The sequence below is a fragment of the Egretta garzetta genome, unplaced genomic scaffold (genome assembly GCF_000687185.1).
Source record: "Egretta garzetta isolate BGI_Z169 unplaced genomic scaffold, ASM68718v1 scaffold8, whole genome shotgun sequence".
NCBI lineage: Eukaryota > Metazoa > Chordata > Aves > Pelecaniformes > Ardeidae > Egretta > Egretta garzetta.
Genome location: NW_009260407.1, coordinates 1,940,694 through 1,962,822, shown reverse-complemented (window position 1 = coordinate 1,962,822; position 22,129 = coordinate 1,940,694). Strand labels below are relative to the sequence as shown.

Genomic DNA, 22,129 nt, shown 5'->3' with positions numbered 1-22,129 from the left:
AATAAGTAGAAAACGCAGTAGAAAACCAAATTTTGATTAGAGAGAGATGCTCGATAATTATACACAAGTTCTCTCTCTCTAACTCTCAGGACATATATTCTTGTAAAGTCTCTAAGGTGCTGAGTTTTAGCAAAGATATCTTTTAGCAAAGATATCTTGCGGCCCTGGTATGACACTTCTGTATCCTATTATATCATCTGTTTTGTATGTTGAGCACTGAGAGTGGAAAAGATGGAAACACGGTTAGATTGTCAGTTGTTTCCAATGAAGAAATCTCTGGTGGAACTGTTTGCATTCCTGTGGTCAGTGGTATAAGGAAATACCATGTTATGAAAAATTCCCAATTGTTTCCTTAAGGGCTCTTAGAGTTGCACAATCTTTTGATGGTTTTGTTTGTTAAAAAAAGAAATTAGTTACCAGCTCTTCAGTTTGGAACTCAAAATTCTCTTAAATATTTACTAGGGCTTTGCTTTTTATACTCAAGGCTTGGATTCGAACCAGAAGTATATTTTCCTAATATACGCTGGTCAGCCATTATAATATGAGTAGTTGAAGAGGACTATATTTTCATTCCAAGAGGTGTTTCTTTGGGATATCCCATTAGTTCCTTGACTATCCATCATTGTGATTACTCATAGTTTCTGGATGAAGCTCTAAAATGTTGCTTCTCTGAGCTACTCATATAACCAAGTGGCTTTTGCACTTCAGTTCTCAAGAAGAGAAATGGTATCTCTGACACACAAATCCTTTTGTCCTACAGACTGAAGCCCTCATTTAACATTTAATTTGTACTCGTATTTTCAATATCCTGTTAGGATTTTTGTAATATGTCTGATATCTGACATATGCATTAATTCAGATGTATTCCAGATTTTTTTTTTTAAGCTGTTCATATTCAATATTTGTCTTACTGCTGTCATATCTTGAGGTAAAGTCCATCTTGCTTCCTAATTTATTCATCCAAGAATGTCTTTCAGTTATTACTTTCCCTGATCTGAGACTTGGCTTTGAGTTGATTCTTTACTAGGTGACTGTTACTCTTTTTCAGATTTTCTTTTTCCCATTCTTGATACAATCTGCATCCATTGTTACTGGATGTATAACTTTATTTTGACCATAGAGGCCTTTAATTACTGAATAAGAGTTGAGAACATGGTCTAAACAATGCTAAGTGCAGTGAAGACAACTGCTGGCCAGTGCTTATGCCAAAGAGTTTCTTGCCCTACGCAAGGGGTGGGTAGAGTGGGATGAAAAGACCCCAATGGATTAAGCAGAGTGAATTACATCATGGCACCAAATGTCATAGTAGTTTCATAATTTGTTGGTTTTGGCTTTTTTAATAATGAGAATTTTAAATTGGGGAGGGAGGAAGAGCTTGTGAAAGTGCATTGAGGGCTACGAGGGAGAAGGGACGTGAAGAAGAAAGGGATTGTAGCAAAGAGCTTGTGACACAGGGCAGAAAAAAATCTGCTCAAAAGCATATGATGGTTGGAGTATCATGGTTCCTGGCTTCAGCTGTTTTCCCCGCTGCCTCCTTTTCCTGAGAGCTGTAAGGTCTCCAACTTCTCCAGTGCCCAGAGGTGGTAGGGACACAGCCAAGCAAGCTGGCCGTTGCTTACCTGGGGCTCTGCTGGTCCCTGTGGGGGTGAGGGGTACACTGCAACTCCAGAGGGGGCTAAAGTAGTCCTAAGCACCATCATAAATGGGTACCTCTATGTTCTGCCAACCAGTGCTATTGGACCCAGAGCTGACAAAATTGGGGAGCATATTAAATTTCCATGTCTGAGAGTGATCTGCCCTCTAGAAACAGTAGCTGCTAGTGTGCGAGACAGGATCTCTTCTTGCAAGTGACAGCTACACTTAAAATAACGTATCGGAAACTTGCATAGAAATAGCATTCCCTTATCTCTAGCAATGTGAAGTAGATGAAAAATAAACCGTACTCGTGCCAAGAATAAACAGTCACGTTAAAGTGTTTAAATTCCTGATGCCGTGGAGGGCTCCTGCTCTAACACGACATTTCGATGCCAATACACTTCCTCCTCTTTCCCCAGTCGCTGCCATCGCTCTGCGTGCTCTGCCAGGGAGCAGCTGGCAGGACAGCAAAATAAGCAAACATGCCCAAGCCCCACGCAGAGCACCTGGCCAGAGCCAATTCTGTTCCCAAAGTCTATATTCCTGTCAGGTCTAAAACTAGATGAAATAGTTTTGTGACTGTTTACCTGTACTAATACTGAGTATAAGTACATTGTTCATTCCTGAATACGAACTTGCTGAAAATAATGCCATATTTATGGCAACACTTATTTTTCAAGTGAGCAAGGAATTGACTTGCTGTTACAAAGTAATGCAGGGAAAACAGCACAATCTGAGCACACATGCAGTAACATTTTAACCATGGTTCTCCTGGAATTTTTGGGTTTTTGCTTCAGAGTATCTTGTGACAATAATGTCTTACATTAATTTTGTATAGTTCTACTTGCCGCCTTTCTGCGCACATTGGTTTTTTTGGAAGTCAGTTATTTACAGCTGAAATTCATAAAGAACATTTAATAATCCAGCCTTTAGTGCTTGAGGGGGAGTGGGATGTCCAGCCTGCTGAAATGTTGAAACTGGTGAAGTGTTTGTAGTTTAGGTCTTCTCAGTAGACTGTGCAGCAATGCCTGAGGGTTCTGTATGGAAGTCATGGAAGACTAACAGGGAAAAGCTAGTGATGCTTGAAAGAAGCTGTTACAACCTGATGAATAAAAATAGGTTAACAGGTTGGTGAGAAGTACCGCCTGTGCCTGATGGTGGGTTGAGCTCAGTGTTTTCACAATGCATAAAATGTCTAATTTGCAATGTATAGATCTTAAAAAAGAAAACGTAGCATATGTTTTGTGTGCATGTAGGAAATCAAGGAGTCTGACCCCTCTCCCCCAGGAAATAATTGCTTTTCCTTGGTGGAGTGGTTGAGGGAAAAGGGAAGTTGACGGAAATAGATTTGTCAGGTTTGATTGAAGATAACTTGTGCTCAAAGACTGCGAAGACAAAAGATGATAGAAGCAAACAATTGCTATTTAATTTACTCATTTTACTTTCATGTTAGAAGATAAAGGCAAGATGAAAACCCATCGCTGCTCATTGGTGGGAAAGGGTCAGAGCAAGGCGGTTGTTTCCGTATGGACTGTGCGCCCCAGCAGTTGTGAGCCTTCAAAGAGCGGCATTGTGTTCCTTTCCCCAGCTCCCCACCCGACCGGAGCCTGCCCGCTCGGCCAGCATAGTGGCTGCTCCAGAGTTCAACTTCTGGGCTAGAAGAGGAATTGTGGATTGTGGCTGTTATGCTCTAGTTTAAAAATGCAGCCGGGAAGCTGGATTTTACTTTCTGATTTGTAACCTGCTGTGCAAGAGGCAAAATGGCAAGATTCCCAACTAGGTGCACTTAAGTGAGACTTCCCTTTGAGATTTTTTTAATATTAAAAATGTGTTATGTGATAACAAAGTGAAATGTCACTCAATGAAATATTCTGAAATAGAGTTCAAGATACTAAATACTGTGTTAATGCTTTCCTAAGATTTAAGTGTATGGTATATTCCAGTAATATTGAAAAGCCTACCAGGAATCAGTAATCTCTTTCTTCTGTTTTACAGGTCAACTACATTACTAGAGCAAGGAGAGCTGTGGAAAAAATCAAGGTACCTAAAACATTTGACTGTCTGATTTTTTGGTTGTGTTCTTGTTCGTCATTTAGCATAAGGATTTTAAGGGCGAGGAGGGGGACTGAATCAGCAAACTGCCGCTTTAAAGTGGTTTTATTAAAAAGCACAGATAAAAAAAAACCCACAGTAACTTCAATCTCATTAATGTTGTGCAAAACACTTTTGTGGGATGAAATTGTACCTTAGCTGTGGTGTGTGCAAGAGTCTGAACAGTACTGCATAATGTTTACGCTAAATACATAATGGAACTTCATATGTGTAAGGATATCGAGGTGTCCTGTGAGTTCCAGCCACAGTGAGGTGGATGCTACCAATTTGTATGACTGAGTACGCTGACCAGCTGATGATAACTATCATCAAAGATGAGTGAATGTGTTGCAGCTTTGACATTCCTCACGGTAATTGGCAGACTTCACGTGTTATTTAACCATTATGTGCACAGTTCCTAAAGATGCAAAAGGAGGAGTACAAAGACAGCAAAACCTGAGCAGTAGCCTATATTTTTACAAGCGAGGAACTGGGTTTCTTTCATACCTTTTTCAGACACTTCTGACTATTATGTCTTACAAGTGTTACTGTGGTATAGCTAGCATATATTGTCTTGTGGTCTTCATTTTTATAATAATAGGCAGCAAATCTTTTAGGGATTTTAGTGCCTAATCTCTTATCTGAAGTGTTTTGTTTTTTTTTTTCTACTAGTGTTTTCTACGTTCCCCAGTCCTTGATCAAAATAAGAAAGTGTTAAAACTTTTGTTTTCCTCCCTGTTATGTAATTAAAAAGACTATATTAAAATAACCCTGTTGCTAACACCTGAGTAGGATTCTTTTTGTGGTTATTTTTTTTGTCGGAGAAAGTTTTTATCCTTTATTTTCTCTGAAATATTACCTGCAAAATGCTACACATACCTTGCGATTGCAACACTATGAGGCAGAAGCAAGGAAGGAGTCAAAACATTATCACTTTATCAAAATGTAAAGACAAAGGTTTCTGTTAACAAAAGCTTACTGTATACTTCTGTGTACTTCAAGTTGAATAGAGCTGAGCTGCCTTCTTCCACTTAAGAGTGTATGAAATTGTTACTTGTAACAGATGTAGTGAACTCAGGAGCTTTCTGCCCTGTTGAGAAGTTAATGCTAAGTTTGTGTATTTTCAGCTGTGCAGGTTACTCATACGTAGATTAGAGTCCAGTTTATACAGAAGTAATCTCTTGAATTTCTCCTTTTAATACAGCTTTTAGAGACTGGTTATGTCAAACATTTGTTTTACCTTTGTGATAGAGGAAAAAAAAATAATGGATGTTTTCTTTTTGACTGGTGTCTTCAAAAGTATAGAAACTTTAAAAAAAGGGCAGAGCACCTTACAGTGCTGGTAAAAATGAAACGTGTCTAGTTCTTGACCTGCTGGTGGATAATTATGCTTACATTACAGGTGATGCAGAACTTCTTAGGTTAGTTATTTGCACAGAATTGAAAATATAGGAGAGAAATCCTTTCCCAGAGTGAAACAGCAATATTGGCAGTGACACATTCATCGATAATGCCTTTTATTTTGAGAAACAGAGTAATATCTTAGTCTTTTGACTTTGTTTTAAGATCATTCAGGTGATTGCTTCCACCTTTAAATTGAGGTCTTCTGTGATGCTTGGAGTGTTTAAAATGCAAGTTGTTTTCCTGGAAACTTGAGAGACTATCTGCTGTACGTGGAGCCCCAGCGTGGCTATGTTCCCTTCGGTGCTGGACTGGCCTCTCCTGCAGGCTCCTGGTAAGATGAGAAGCTGGCAGAAAGCATAAAAAGGAATTCATGTGTGGCTGGAAAAAAGATACAAGGGAGTCTCAGACTTTTTATCTGGCGTCTCCAGTGCTGAAGGAGAGGTTTCTATCTCTTTGCCCAATTTAGACAAGAGATTTTACTCCAGACGTCTTTTTGCCCCTCACTGTGCAAAACCTGTCAGATCCTTTTCCTGACACTTTCTTCCCCGTCAGTCCCTCAGAAAGACTTCAAAAGAGATTTTTTTTCCCTATTGCAAAAGGAACCAGACATGGCCTTTCTTACTCACCCTGTATTTGAAGCATTGATAAGTAACATGTGGCTGGCTCCAAACTGCAGACTTTCCCAGCCATTTGAGAAAACACTGTTAATCGTTAAGTTTTTAAAAACTATAGGATTGTTCTTCCTTCTTTGCAATTGCTCTTCTGTGTAACGTATCCCAAGTGTTTTGATTCTCTTCTGTCTGAAGCAGTTGGAATTCACTACTGTCTTTCTGATTAACACATATTGAAAAGAAATGTCAAATTTTTAAAACTTTTCCATATGGGAAGGGCTTCTTTATCCATAATCTGTGTCATACTGTTTAAGCTGTAACTTTTTTCTTCAATGCCTTTGGATCATCACTGTTTGGAACATTTATTTCAGGAGTGCCCTAAGAGAAAGAAAAATATTATTTTAAAAACTTGAGACTGAGTAAGAGGATCCTGGAATCGAAATCCACCGTCTTGCGCAATTATTTAAACCTGCTATGCAGTTTGGTGAAGGTACAAATGGAGAGGTCTTTTCCATAAAATGTATCTGGGGCTTCATCTTCAAAGACAGGGTATGCCCGAGGACAGTTTCTGATCCTTTTAATAAGAGTAGAGCTCACTTGAAAGGCAAGGCTGCAGATGAAGAAGAATGTAACCTGGGGGTTTATGAGCTTATTCAATAACTCCAATCTGATGCATCGCATTATAACGATGGGAGAACACAGTAAAATGACTGCCTTTTTATTTCCTGCTCTAAGGAACAGTCTAAAAGCAAATGGTACAAAAATACCATAAGATGGAAGATTAATCTAAGTCTGTGTTCAAATTTATCACCTGAACTCATTTTTCTTAAAAAATTAAAACCCCCAAGCTCTCCCTGAAATACAGAGAGGCTGACAGCGTTACCCCCAACCATTTAACCTGGTTAAATAAAACTGAGCGTTGGTTCTTAGCTGTTGAGTGAACTGCACTCCCTTCACCTTCTCTTGTCCCATGTGGTTGGTATGAGGAAGGCTCAGACCTTCAGTTGTTAAAACGTTCAAGGGACCTGTTGGGGCCATTTACTGAAACCATCTCACAAAAGTCTTAACATTCAGCAGCTTTGTAAAGTTTATTTTTAAATGCTTTTTGAGAGCAGTGGATAATGCCTTTCTCCAATATGAAGCACATTTCTGTGCCCCAGTTAGCATTACTCATTTTGCTAGAAATTAGACTTTTAAAATCCCCTTACACATAGTACTGAGGAATTGGTCAAGGTAGGGCGAAGTAGGACAGTTACCAAAGTGGTTTGGGGTTTTTTTTGCATATTACCAATGTAGAGTTGACCAAAATTTTTGTCTCTACTCTACTTAGCGTCAGTCCTCAGTATCCCATTCCCCCCCTTCATGCACATACACACACGGTACAGGGGCATATCTTGCAGAATGGCTGTAGTAGCACTGGTGATGGTGGTGTTTCTAACTAGGCTGCTGTAGTTTTGGTGCTTTTGAGCCCCTGGGCTTTCTAAGCTTAGAGAGAGGCTAGGTGTTGTTTGTGGGACTATTTTAAGCATGCTCTTGATGCTTCCCCCCCCTCGCCCCGCAGTGCATCTTTCAACACGTCTGTCTGTTTTACCATCACCAAGTGTGTATCTCCGTTTTCCTACCAGCCATCATCCTTCCAGTCTAGCAAGGAGGAATTGGGATGAACATTGCCTCAAAATCCTTCTAGGCACACCCTTTCCTAGGCTTGAGCAAGGGAAACTGTTTAATAGTGTTTATATCTGGACAGATGGAATTTCATGAAAACATGGAAAGCTTATATTCTTTGTCTTCTAACAGTTACCAGCCCTGATGGAACCATACTTTAGCATGCTGGAGGCCTGGGGTCCTCCTGTTAAATGTGCCTTTATTGTTCCCTCTGAGCCCTATGGTCAGGGTGAACTTTCTTATTTTGATCAGTTTTTTTAATTGTGGCTATTTCAGTTGCCCAGGTGGGGCTTTTCAAATGTCAGTGACTATAGGTATTCCTGTCTGCGTGAATGATAAAGCAGAATATGTGACACAAGGGTATTTCTGCCTTAAATGCCTGTTTCCAGTAAACATTCACAAAAAGAAGTTGATTTTTGCAGTCTGTTAATAAAACCAAAACTAAACACAGGGTTCAGATCATGCACAATTCATAGAACTGTGTAATCTGATAGCTTGTCCTCTGCAGGAAATCAGTTTGAAACTTTTTTTGTTCCTAGCATGAGAAGTTTCAGTGCAGAATCTGAGCCTTTGACTTAATTTTCTCACTAAATATTTGTAGCTGCAGACAGTAATATTATTTCACACTGTATCCGCACTCTGCGTTTTTCTCGTTCACATTGGAAAAAGATGACTACATTCATTGTGAAGGCGACTGTATTTTTCTGGAGTCCCTAATCTGTTGGACTCTTTGTTTCCTGTTGAGGTGAAGAAACTTTCTGGAACTCAGTTCCTGTTTGTTTGGCTGGTCTCAACCCTGTCCTGTACTGGACGTGACAACGGTGCTGTATCTCCTCCACCTCTCCAGCTTTCCCTGCTGGTGTGGTAGTGCTCATGCTGAACTGAGCTTTTACTGTGACCAGTTGGATCAAAGCACTGGAGCTCTGCCCAGATACTCATAAACAAATGAAATACAATGTGGGATATATATTGTGCAAGCTAAAGTAATCAAAGAGAATATTTTAAAAAAAACAACAAAAAAAAAACCAAAAAAAACCCCAAAAAAACCCAGATGAAAGGAGATCCTGTTCAACATTTCTATAGTTGTTGCCTTTCTCCTGAAAAAGCACTTGCTTTGTGTGTAGCTCCTGTTGCTATATTACACATGTGAAAGGGTTGTGTGGTTGTTGGTTGTATTTTGATTTTAATTATTATTTTTAAAACACCATCATTTTCAACATAGATTGCCATTACAAAATAGAACCTGGTTCTCTGTATCCTCAGCACCAAGCTGATGACTGTCTTGTCTCAAAAGAGCCAAACCCAAAGTTTCTGTGGCACGATCAGACTAAACTTGAGTACTTGCACTGCTTCTCTCTCTGTGATGGAAAGCTGGAGGAGAGCTCAGTAGTGGAGGATGAGGAAGCTTTTAAAGTAAAACAGGAAAACATCACCCTAGGGTACTTTCAAAATTGGTGCTACTTACGTGATCCATAGTAAGGAAGTAGTAAGGAAGGCTTATCCAAATTCATGCAGCCTTTTAAAATGTGAATAGGGCACTTGAAGCAAAGATCCTGCTTCCTCAGGCATGCTGCTGATCCTTGGGTTTGTGCAGAATTTCTGTAGATATTATTTCTGTTGTGGATTTGGGAAAAAGACGCCCAGGCTTTCCCAGCCAGCGTATCTTTTGAACGCATTATTTTCATTATGCTAAAATCCTGAATTGTTGGTGCTGCCCCTTTGTTTTGGTTTGTTTGGTTTTTGTTTGGTTTTTTTTCCCGTGAGTGCCTGGAATGCATTGAAGAGTGTTGGATTACTCTTTGCCATTTTCCCTTTCCTTTTCCGATGCCCCTATCATGGGAGCAGCTTGCTGGCAGCAGATAAGTTTCTATATCTCATCCCCTGTCAAATTCCTCAGTGGTAAGGCAGTTTCATGTGAGGCAGGAGGAGGAAGAGGACAGAATTCATGTAAAGTTTCCAATTGCAGCAGGGACCGAGGTGCCTGACAGGCAACTCCAGAAGGAATTGTAGGGAGTGGGTGCTGCCGAGCATGGGAAAGAAGTGCTGGAGTTCACCAAACAAAAAACTTGTCCTCTTTCAGTTGACACAAGCAGGCTGTTACAAGTCAGTAGTACAGATTGTGTTATCAAATCCTGTTAATTATGAATTAATGAAGAACAGCTCTGGAAAAAAGTTGATATAATTATTCAGTAGCTTGTGACACGGTGATCAGATTTTCAGCTCTTTCTATGTGATGTGGAATTAAAGCTGAAAATACTGATTCAAAATTGCAGACTGGCATATTTTAGATCAATAAGCTTGTAACTGCAAGAGAACAGATCTAGCTTATTATTAAATATTGTTTCCCAAAGGCAAAATCATTCTATTTTGCTAGTATTATTACTATTAACAAATTGGGTTTAAATGTGTCATCCTAACTCTACCTCGTTATACTTACTTTTTTTAATTGCTCTTCAGCGTAGAGGTAAGTCTGTGCTTGATGAGTTAAAAATGCTGAATCTTTGTGAGCATAAAAAAAAATGTAGCTAGATGTGTATCAGCTCATCACTGTGACCTTACAGTGGAGGCTGTTGGGTTTTTATCCAACCTAGTCTGGTTTGGCTTTATTTGTAAGCTGAGTGGGGTGAATGAAGAATAAGTGTTTAAAAATTGAACTCTTTCCAAAGTAGTTATAAGCCTTAAAGCTCTCTTCCAGTCAATACTAATTTAATAATTTCAACAACAGCCTGTGATTTTAGGATTTTTTTTTTCCCTTCACTGATTAAACTGCATTCAGTAATGATGACCTCCTTAGCAAATGTTGATATTTAGAAAGGCAGTTTAATAAACATAGAGCTTTTTGTTTCCCCTCTGCTGGAGTTGGATTTACTTCTTAACAGTTCAGTTGTAATAACATGAGGGTTTTCTCTGTCTGCTAATGATGAGGGACTCTTCAGAGAAAAGAATCTGTTAAATGTGGAACTAGTTTTAAGACTTGGCTTAGTTGTGTACCTTGGCACATCAGGTTAAAACAATGTCAGTAGAGTTATTTGCAGCTGACGCTCTCTTAATTCTGTTCCTTCTAAAGGGCTTACGCTGTTAACTGAGACTTTCCAACACTACAGTCTCTGCTGGTTATCAGCATGGAGTGCTAGGAAACGTGATTTGTGTTGTGTCATCTTTAGGCTGAGGAGAGTCTTGGCTGAAGGGGGATGGGGGTCAAAAAAAAAATAAATCTCTTAATATAGCATAAGTGCAAGTCTGACTTCTTTATGCTTTGTCTGCATTCAGGAACTGTTTTCAGTGGTGAACAGCTGCTGCTATTGCCCGGTGTCCACACCTCAGTGTAGAGCCAGATATCTAGGGTTTCACATCAAACAGTTCAGTTTGAAGTTTGTCTATGCAAGTAATTGGAGTAACCTACAATTAGTTCTCTTAAATTCAAGTTATCCATGTTTCTGGATTAATACTAGTGCAACTACACAAATCAGTGGCTGATCATCGCTGAACCAAATCTGTTTATTCTCACCTAACCATCTTTAATCGTAGGGATGGCATTAGATCATTTATACTTGGCATAGGCTGTAATTCAAGGTTGAGTTAATTGTTCTTATAAGCTAAAATAGTAAAGCCCCCAAATATTACAATTTAACAACAACAAAGCAAACCCCTTTGTTTGCATTGTTTGCAGTCTTTGAATATGCATTCCTTTAAAAAAGAAATTGCGAAACACATGGTATTGTGAAACATACTGTAACTCACGAGAGTTCTGATCCTGGTTATAATGCATTGAACAAATGGCCTTGATGTTTGGATCAGGACCCTGCTACCATGAAGGTACGGTAGGAGGTAACTTCATGATTGTTTTCAAAGGAGGAAGCCTGTTGATACCAGTCTCAAACCTGTAGAAGGCCATGACTCCAGAAAGCACCAGTATTGGCATATGGGGTCTGGGATAGCAAAGCTGGTTCTTACCTGGCTCCCAGTAAGTAGAAGTTTGGACTGTGGTTATGTTTGTATGGTTGAACTGAAAGTTTTGCTGGTGACATCTCAGCCAGGGAACTGAACGCTGCAGTTCCCGTGCCAGCCTTCTGCCTTTGCTAGTCATAAAAGTGAGAATGCTTGTTATAAGGAAGTTGAAGCTTGTGGGTAGTAAAGCGGCTCTTCAAAGACTGAAATAGAAGTTTGGTAAAATATATAACATCTATTAAAGACTTCCAACTTTTTTTTGCTGCTACTTTTTTAGTTTTAAGAAGTAAGGACGGTTTTATAGCAGAATTAAGGAATCTCTTAGAAACGAGGAGACATCTTTCAAAAGTTGACGTTTCCTCCAAAGAAAATAGAAAGGGGAAAAAAAACCTCTTGCAAATTAAATTTTAAAGTATAATAAGTCTGGCCAAAAGTTATTCTGAGAAACAATTTGCTAAAGATATGAGAGCCTACAATAAATCATTTAAATTGAATAATTTCAAGTACATCAGAAATGGATGTCCTGCCAGACAGACTGGAGAGCTGATAGATGACTGAATTGTAAAAGAAGTGCTCAGCAAAGATAAGGCGCAGAATGAAAGCTAAATCATTTGTGTCCAAGTTGACTTTCCTGGGAGATTTTAATGCAGGAACTTCGCTCTGTAGGTGATATTTTGAGAATTGGTCTCAAATTGAAATGTTGGTAGAAAAGATGTTTAGACCCTCGGGGGGTGGGTGGCAAATTGCCAGGAGTAGATAATATTTACCCAAGAGATCTTAAGGTAACTGCATGTGACAATGCTGATCTGGTAACTGTGATCTGTTATTTAAAACTGCTGCAGGATCAGAGGCAGGAAACTAGGCAAACGCAATTTCAATATGTTAAAAGCATTCCAGAAATAGTCAGGGTACCACAGACCAGCAGGTCTCCCCAGGCAAGTTGATAAGTTTCATTAGGAGCAAAGACCACAAGATTGGTAAACGTGGGCATAGATCATTTATCTCATGATTTGAGAAAAGTGCATATGTGCATTTCAAATAGATGGTCTTCAGCCTTAAGGTGGGACATGCGGTTAATTGGGTCTCTTCTGTTTCTTCCCCTTCAGCTTGCAGAACTGAAACTGCCAGTGATGTCACATGCAAAAAACCAATCACTTGTTCTGTAATCATATAACTTTGTGAAAAATATTCATATTTAATAACCAGAAACAGTATACTATACCAGTAGACTCCTATGGAATCGGCCAAGTCTGGATTTTCTTCTGTCATCATATGTGATTGGCATGTGTCAGACTGGATACGTGTGACTTTTTTTACATTGCTGATAACACACACTTCTTGGTAAGAGGATACGTAATGAATAAGGTATACTGTCACCCTGGCTTCTGATACAAGGGTTGAGGAAAAAAGATTCTTTGGACTAATAGTGGCTTCATAGAAGTTATTCCATGGTACAACCTCTTTAAAGTATCTAACTTTGCATGTAGACAGAGTAAGTTTTAAATTGCTCTGGTGTAAAAAGCTTCCGTTGGAATTAAATAACAGGTTTTTTTCTACTAGTTCATTATATGTGTATGAATTCATGAACTGAAAGAGGAAAAGGGCATTTTACCAACCCTTTCTGCAAAAAGAGGAAAAATACCTGATTAAGAGAAAGAGCTGTTTGATACACTTGTTTTGATGATGTCTCCCTTGAAGGAGTAAACAGTTGTACAAAGCAATAAGGCTCTGTGCTGTGAGGATTTTTTTTCAGCTACTTACCATCCTAAGCAGAAAGAACTTGCATTTCACCAATTAGGTATAAAGTTGCTGATGAACTATGGATGTTTGAAAAGATAAGTAACTGTGGGGAAAAAAAAACAAACAACACCCTTAATACTGATTTGAGTAAAAAATTTTAATACCTTAATGATGGTGAAGTAGCTTTAAAGAGAAACGGATTTACTAGACCAGCTGAAAGGTTGTCTCCTGCATCTGGCATCTCTATACCAATTTTGTACCAAGGAAGCGTAAAACGAGGAAAGGTTACCTAAGAGGTCAGGTTACTTCCACTGAAACACTTTCTTTGACCACATCTGTCCTTCAGGCTTTGGGGAGATAACACTGTAGATAAATTTATGCTATTCTCTTCAAAGCGTAAAACACCAAGTTTGCACCGTTGTTATTTTGCACACGTTGTGTCATATGCTTTCTTCCATATGTTTGTAGGTGGGTAGCGATAAGCTTGCATGATTTAGAAAAGTATTCAAAGATCCTTTCATCTTCACTGTAACTTAAATGCTGCATGTTTGCCATGAATCGTGCCAATTCAACCCCAGATCATCTAGCTGTCACATACAGAGGTGAGCTTAAATTAGTTTTTACCAAATACATTTCAGTGCAATACATTTCACTGTGATAAACTCTGTACAGCAAGGGCTGATGTGTGCGAGGGGTTTGTTGTTGCTTTAACTTGACTTTCAACATCGTCTGTTAAGCAGATTTCTAGTATAAAGGAGTACTTTGCTTATTTACACTGTCATACTAACATTGAAATGTAAAGACTTTAGTACCACACTGATGTCCAGAAGTGAGAGTTTTGTAATGCGTTTGCTCACTTTCTGGCTCACTTTTCTTGACAGCAATAATAAAGTAGAGAAGACAGTCTTTGAGATGTCCATTAGCTTCAAGCATTTACTTGGAGCGGGAGGGAAAGCATTATTGCTGCTTTAAAAATCTTTTGTGGAACTCGTTATACACCATTTTCTCTTAAACTTGTTTGCTTTATAGTAGTCTCCATGGATATACATTTTCCTAATCAAGTAAATTTTCTGTTTTGATCACAAACCCAATAAAATTTAAATTACTACATTTCCCCTATTCCCCCTCATTTTTCCTCCTGCTCTATTCCCTGGATGTTAACTTTTTTTATGTTTATCTTTTAAGTAACCAGAAATGTATTTTCACTTAATATTTGTTATGTTAGCGGTTCCTGCACGTGGTATTCTGAAAGCTTGTTTGTGCTTGGTGACATTTTCTCACAGCATATGTTGGTCTATGCTCACACTACTGTTGCCAGATCTTGGTATTTGCTTGGTACTGCTAGGTACTCGTTTTATACTGTGTTGTATCATAAAGCAGAAAATTGGTATTTAATATGGCTTGTCAACTGGAGCAATGTCAATGACCCTTTTGCCTCTGATGTTAGTGAGATGCATAGAAAAAACACACACCAAAATGTACTACCCCTCGTACTGTGTGAATTGCAAGAATTCAATGAGTAGGCTCTTATTTTTAAATCCATTTGCCATTTTTTTCCCCTTGGTATTTGAAATAGCTAAGTGATCTCTTATGCATTTCCTCAGTCTTGCATGTAGCTTGCTAGCATTTTAGAGCAGCACGTGTCTTGCGTAACTTAGGATGTCTGCAGTATGGATGTCTACTTGTGAATTGTGTGTGTCTGTTGCAATCACTGTAAGCTTGCAGTGCAGCCGATGAAGTCTAGAAAATGACTCACTTCATCCTAAAGAGAGCCTTTAATTAGACAATGAATTCAAATGCTATGTAAATATCTGAAGTTAGGCAGAAAGAATCAGAGTCTAGGACCTAATGAATTAATGAACACAAATGTTGAACTGGAAGATGTTAAGTTTCAGTAGTTCATACATAATGTGAATGGTAAATGAAAACCATTACTTTAGGACTTAGGAATTTTCCTTTCAGACTGGGAACCTTTAGATATTGGGCAACTCTGCTCCTGATTTGAATTCCAGAGAGAGAAAAACTTAAATCATCCCAAATGACTCACAAATTATTTAATGATAAAGTATGGAATGTGGTAATCCACACACTGAGCTCCTCTTGCAAGTTCAGATGGGTGCTACTTTTCCTTAACCATTATGTAATGTAAGTATTTCTAGGTATTATCAAGCACCTTCCATATTTTGGTAATTATTCCAACGTATAAGATACGTATTGCCTATTCATTCCTGTGGGCACTTTCTCGGCACGAGTAAATGCAGCTTCCTTACGCTATGGCTGAATGTGAAAACTAGGGATTTTCTAAACCCCTTTTTCATTCTTTTAGTGTGAAATTCTTCCTTGTGCAGCAAATCTAAGAGCTATGCACCACTTATATCCCAAAATAGACTTACAAGTGAGTAGTAGTGAGGTTTTAAGTGGTACGCAGGCTTGGACCCTCTCTGAATCTGAATTTTAGCCTTAGTCACTTAACCTTATCTCCAGCTTGAAGCATCATGCCTGAATTAAAAATGCCAAATGCTTAGGAGCAGAAGAGTTGTGGTATTTATTTCTGGGACACATCTTCCATGCTTTTAAGCAATGCATAGATCTGGATAGGTTTGCTGCACAAGGAAGAATCTTGCTTTGGAGAAGAAAAAGTAGAAAGAGAAGAGACTAGTCTGAGAAGAGTTGTGTTTGGTTAGCTGGTTGGCATACACGCACCTGCAAAATTCACTTGAATGATTTCTGTTTGTAGTGCTCAGCTGAGTTTTTACTGATGCAGTGAAATTTACTCTGCCGTCACTTTTAACTTCTATTAATATTTTCAGTCTTCTATCAAAATATTACTGAGAAATGAGCCCAAGAAACAATTTTTAAATGGATAGCTATTGATTAATATCCATTCTAATAACTATGGGTGGAGTGAGAGTCATTCCTAAGCTACATAATTTCTTGAGAGGCACCTATAGCACTGTCACCATCCCTTAGTTTGCTGAAATGCCTTAGATTTTGAGGTAGGTCTAATAAAGCCTTTAATCCCTCTGGGATTTTTAGATTAAAACCTTCACATTATTTTGATGTTTAAATATAGTTTTGCTTGTATTGCCCAATATTTAGGATAAATAATGTATTAAGTAATGTATAAGTAAGATATATTATTATTTGTATTGCAGCACTTCATGTGAAAAGAACAAACAGTCTTGGAGAGCTGGCCTATGTGCCTTGGAGGTCATGGCGTTGCTCAGCACAACTGCTGCTGTGTGCCCTTGCATCCACCTCCTTTCCCTGTGCCTTCTTCCCCAGTGTAAAACTGGCTTGATCACATACAGAAACTTTCTGTGTATGTTTCTAATACATGACAAAGTCAGGTTTTGCTGTGGCAGACGGTAAGCAATGTAAGAAGTCATCCCCCAATGAATTTGAGCTAAGAGTGAAATTACAGGAAGAATGATGAGTGCTGCTCTTGCTTTCAAGCAGCAGTAGAACTATTCCTGTGACAATGTAGTGAGATTACTCGCTGTTGAAAATGTGCTATACTTCTGATTTTTAAAAATATTGTGCTGCTTCTGTTTACCCATTACTGAGTCATTGCTTCCAAGTGAGTAAAAAGAGAAGGTATTTTAAGCCATTTGTACAAATTCATACTTTCCAGTCAACCATAGGATTTGGAGCTGCTTTCCTTGGGAAACTGTAAATTACTGAAAGTCCTCTACTTTTGTATTTTCCTAGCAATAACATTGCGTGCTTGTGTAGATGTTTCAGAGACAATACTAGTCTTCCTGAAGCATAGGTCCAAACTTTAGAGATACGTATTTAAAAAGGTAATGTTTAAATATTTCATCGATCTTGTTTGGTAAAAGAATATTGTTCTCCTATTTGCTTCATTACTGTATGAACACAATATCACAGTCTTATTCTGCAAAATGTTTTTCTTTCCACACACTGGTACTCAAGCCTGTAGTTTTAGCAAACCCAATTTATTCAGTAAAATAGGCAAGATGGTACTTTGGTGTGCCTTTTTGTAAAGGGAATAGCCCTTTGATAGTTACTTCTTATCTTAGGTACTGGTTGTGAAAATTGTCAGGTGCAAATATTTTCTTATTAGTGTTATTCTTCTGAATAGCTGTGCAGCTTAAGAGGTTGCCCCTGGTTGAGTGGTCCAGGAAATCAAGAGGTGACCTGATATTACTAAAGATCAAAGGAGCTCTTTTTAACTGGTGGTACTGGAGCTGAAGAAAAAGTGCCAGTGATATATATTACAAGAGCCTTGTTGTTTGTGGCTTTACCCAGTAAAAAGGAAGCCATATGGATAATTTTGAATTTTTAAATGGGGGCTGGCTTGGGTTAAGGGAGGAAAAAATACATGTTGTTTTTGTTTTTAAATGTGTTAGAGGAAAAAGATGAGCTCTGCGTGTAGCCTGGTGAGTTTATTCCAGAGTGGGATGAAGTTTCCAGGCACTCGGTGGAGCAGGGTTTGTAGAAGTTACCCCTAGCACCCTCCTTTTATATAGTCTATGCCTTTCCTGAAATCCCAAGGGTGGCGTGAGCGGATTATATCAATAGGAAAGACTAAAGGGCTGAGTCCTGCCTTAAGTTCTGGATCTTCAGGGCTGCAAGTGCTGGAAAGCTTACTTACCAGTAAGTAGTAATTACTTACCGATAAATCTTACTGTAGCATAGCTAGATGGAGCCAAGTCTCCAGCAACTTCATTGTAAAAGCGCTGATCCCAAGTAAAAGTAACAGCTTTTCCGAAGTGCCCCCAAATCTACCTGTTTGGCATCGGCCAATGTAAAAACATCTTGACAGAACTGATAGACACGTAGGTTTCTGAGACTGTCCCACCTTGTCTCTGCCAGTAAGTGACATTTGTGTCTGTCCCACGTGCTGAGCCTGGCTTTCCCAGCAGCTCTCCATCCCGGTCCCCCCCTCCCGCCAGCCTCTCTCCCAGATAACTTTATCCTCATAACACAGATACGCGGCACACTGGTCTGGATTTCATTTCTTCTTCTTCAGCTCTGTCCGATCTCGCGCGCATTCCTAACACGTTACCAACAGCCCATGTCTCTGAAAGCGCAGTATCAGCTTTCAGTGGCAAAAGCTCAGAGAGGAAACAGGCCGGTTCCTCCATGCGCAAACAGCTGGGCAGTTGTGGATGGAATTAATTGCTGATACACACTGGCTGTGTTTTTCTTCTCTTGTCATTTCCTTTGCAGCTGCGAAAGGCAAGTTTTTTAGGCTTTGAAAACAGCACGGACCTCAGCGGTAGTGATGCAAAAGTACTGAAATAGGTACACTTACTAGGATTTACATACAAAATAAAACCTCTCCTATGCTGTAACAACCAGCACTGTTGACGTCTGTATTCAAATTCCAGCTGCACCTTCCAAAAGTAACTTCTGACTTTGGATTTCCAGCTTGAAAAGATCTGTTAGGGGAGATTTGGCTTTCTGAAAGCAACAGTCAGTATTTTCTGAAAATAGGAGTCTGATGTTGAGCGTTGAAAGTAATCCGTTCTGAAAATGGTTGTCTTCCATTTATAGTCTTGGAGCTATTATATCAAATGGACTGATGCTGCTTTAGCCAAATGTGAAACAGTGAAGTTTATGAAAATCATGTTCCAGGCCAGCAGTTATGGGAAATATATCACGGGGTTGGAAAATACACATGTTATCAACGGGGCTGCATGTCTGCCTCAAGGCTTCACCCAGCCCATAACAACGCAAAAACAAACCACCCATCACAAATCAAAAAATGCTGTCAAAAGTAGATGCTGAGCACTAATGGTGTCAGAAGCTGCAGTGTGCTGGTTTTAGTTGTAAAATCAGTGGAAAAATGTGTATTATCTGTTGTTGAAGATAATATTTTGTTAGCTTCCACCCTGTAAGTCCCACAGATATTGTTCCCCTTGTTTATTAAACTGTTCTAAATGCACTTTTTTAATGAAATTGTTACACCTCCCCTACTAGCAGGCTGCCGTGCAATTTACTCAGGGGAACATCTATAAGCTCTTTTGCCAAAATAACTCCAACTATCCTAGGGATTTTACTGATACACAGTAATTGTATATTGTATATTTATAAACAGTCCGATACATAGAATGGATTGCTTATTTAAACAAATGTTAGAGAAAGTTTTTTGTTGTTTTAAGACCTAGTCCTAATAACTAGATAAATGGAGTTGTACAAATACGCTGAAAATATCCCCACCAGTTTGCGTTGTGCAATTACTTCTACCACAAGATGAATATTTCAAAGGTCCCACTGAAACCAGGGCCATTATTTGTGGTAAGAAATACTGTGCAGAGTGAGGAAAGGTTGATAGACCAAGATCTGAAAAAAAAAAAAAAAGAAAAAAAGTTACACAACTCTTGAAAGGAGCCAGGCTTTCAGTTGCAGCACTGGCATCAGCCAAAGTCTTGCAGAGACTGCTGCAGAGATCTGTGTGACTGTACTTGCAGCAGATACAAAGGAGTACATCCTAGTTTTTTAGCCTTTCATCCAAGGGATTTCCGCTGTGAACTTGCATCTGTCATGGCTAATAGCGTGCAAGGAGACACCAAACCAAGCCTGGCTCACGTGGCACGCAGGAAATTCAGCTGTAGTAACTTGATTGTAAATCTGAGCTAGAGAGTCAAGTATGCTCAAACCGTGGCTGTTACTTTAAAGAATAAAGGCTGCTGCTTTCAAAGGCTTCTAGTTTTTATAGCTACACAAAAGTTAACAATTACATAAGTTGTACGTTATACATGTGTGTGTCTATGTATGTTTGTATTTTATTTTAAATATACATGTATCATAGGCACCCTGTCCTGCATATGTCACACTAAGTACTTTTTTGGCAGGTAACAGAAGTTATGGAAACAATTAAAATTCCTGTGCAACATTGGATTACTTAGTTGTTTGGAAGAGTGGGTGGTGGTTGGGGTAGGGAAGAAAGACAGATCTGTACTTTAAAACCAAAGTGTGAAAGCTTTCTGGAGTGGTTTGGGGGGGTGGGTGTGGGTGTGTTTGTTTGGTTTTTTTACCAGAAGGTCTTTTTGTCAATTTGTGTTCTGGCAGAAAGGTCTGAGTATTAGGAATACAGTTCTGGGTTTTGTACTCTGGTGTATCTTATTAGTAAACATTTAAGAAATGGTAGACCTGCAGTTGTTTTTATGGCCAGTAACCAACTGTGTCCATTTCAAGGCACTAAACAATGTATGGGAACAGTGCTCTTAACTGCCCGGTAGTGCAATAAGTTGTTAAAGCTTAGAAACTGGTTGTTTTCTGCTCTGGCTTCTAATTCACTTTAATCTAGTGCCTGTCTGCCTGAGAGATTAAAAGTGGCAAAAAACCCAACCAGTTTTTAAGAACTGATATGATAGCTGGGCAACTTAATTTCATCCAACAGTGAATATCTTGATTCAGAGAGTCTGCAGCTGCATTTGGCTATGGGTTACGTGACAGGTTGGTGGCATGATTTGCTTTGCAAACCTGTAAATGAGTTCATGTTTGTGAATCTGGTAGCTGTGGTTACTTTCTCCACCCTTTTCTCATGAATAAACTTGAAAAATATTTAGGACAAGATTTCTCTGGACTCGCCATATCTGATGGTATCTTTTTCGACTCTGGTCTTTGTATATAAGTATTTCTATAACAATTGGGAGGTGTGGTGCAACATGCTTCCTTGGAGGGAGGCACACTGTTAGTAAAGATTACTAATTCTGTGAGAAGAGTCAACCACACAAAATGCTAATACTGTAGCTGGGAGGAGTCTGTGGGTTTGGCTCTTAACTCCCTTGGGTTTTGCCAGACAGTGACTTGGAGCAGAGAAGTGTTCGGTCAGTTATGGTGAAACATCGAAAAGATTCTAATCTTCCTAACAACTACGTATCTCAACATACTAATAAGTTCAGTGTCTTAATCAACCACCTGACTTGCTACATGAAGTAATTACATGTAATTAATAAATAGTTCAAATTTTCTGTGTGTAACACACCAGGCTTAGTTGACTAATCAAACACACGATTTGGCAGTACTAAAGCTCGAGACATCGTTGCATGAACTTTGTGTAAGAGTGGGTTCATTCAATAAAAAAATAAAAGGAGCATTAAAGGGCCTTTTATTCCTGTCATAAAGATGCTTTGTGCTATTGCCGTTGTGTATTTGACAGAATGGTTGGGGATGGATGCTGCAGAAAGTTGTCTTGTATTTCGATTGTCTTCTATTTCAGACTTGCGTGGTTTATATCTTCAATGTCGTGACGTGACTGGTGAGTTACAATTTCTGTGCTTGAATGGGGTTTTCCAGTGTAGTTAGTATCTACATAATCCACGAATCAGTTACTATCTGTTTGCCTCAGTTGATCTGTATATTATAGGGGTTTTGAGGAATATGTGATCTGATTTTGCTTCCACTTAAGAAGAACGCCAGCTTCAACAGGAATGGGCTCTGGGTTTCTAGTATATGCTGGCAGCTAAAGTGAGCACAACCACATCGGGCACAGGGGTGATTCTGCTGTGGTGCAGTACCATGATTTGCTGTACTTGAGGCCCTTGAGGTTTTGATTTTAACTCTCTGAAATAAATCAAATATCTATGGTTTTGTTTTGTGGGTGGTTCTTTTACAGCTGAGCAGAAATAAGTAAGTAATTTGATTTAATTTGCAAGATACATTTTAACATGTGGCTCTAAAATGCAGGACAGCACTGGTCACATAGTTATAGCAATTGTTGCGCTGTAGTTCCCTATCTCAGTTTATTGTATCAAAGTAGTTAAACTTCTATGAGTATATGTGCTAATGGACTTTTATCGTATATAAGTAGTAGCAGGCTAGATATTCTCCTGTGTCAGTCATTGCAGCAGGAGATAATAGAGCAGTCTGTTCTCATTTAAAGCTACAGGAGAATACATGAAGCAGCCTTCATTAATGTGTACTATAATAACGTTGAATGTCTTAGATTACATCAGATAAATTTCTTATGATAAGCACGTGACCAACTATTTTTAAATTGCCTATGAAATTGAATTTTCTGGTGTCCAAAAAAAATAAGAAGGGAAAGCATCCAAACGCTT

The 22,129-nt window shown here is 39.0% G+C and overlaps 1 protein-coding gene across 2 annotated transcripts in view; it reads left to right on the top strand.

Moving 5' to 3' along the window:
- The first annotated feature begins 3,630 nt into the window (after positions 1–3,630).
- The window catches only part of ADD3 (adducin 3), a 65,048-nt gene continuing 46,549 nt past the window's right edge, over positions 3,631–22,129 (top strand). For both annotated transcript variants that reach the window (XM_035898955.1, XM_035898953.1), the window contains exon 1: positions 3,631–3,675. The gene's annotated coding sequence lies outside the window, so the exon portion shown is untranslated. The remainder of the gene's footprint in view (positions 3,676–22,129) is intronic.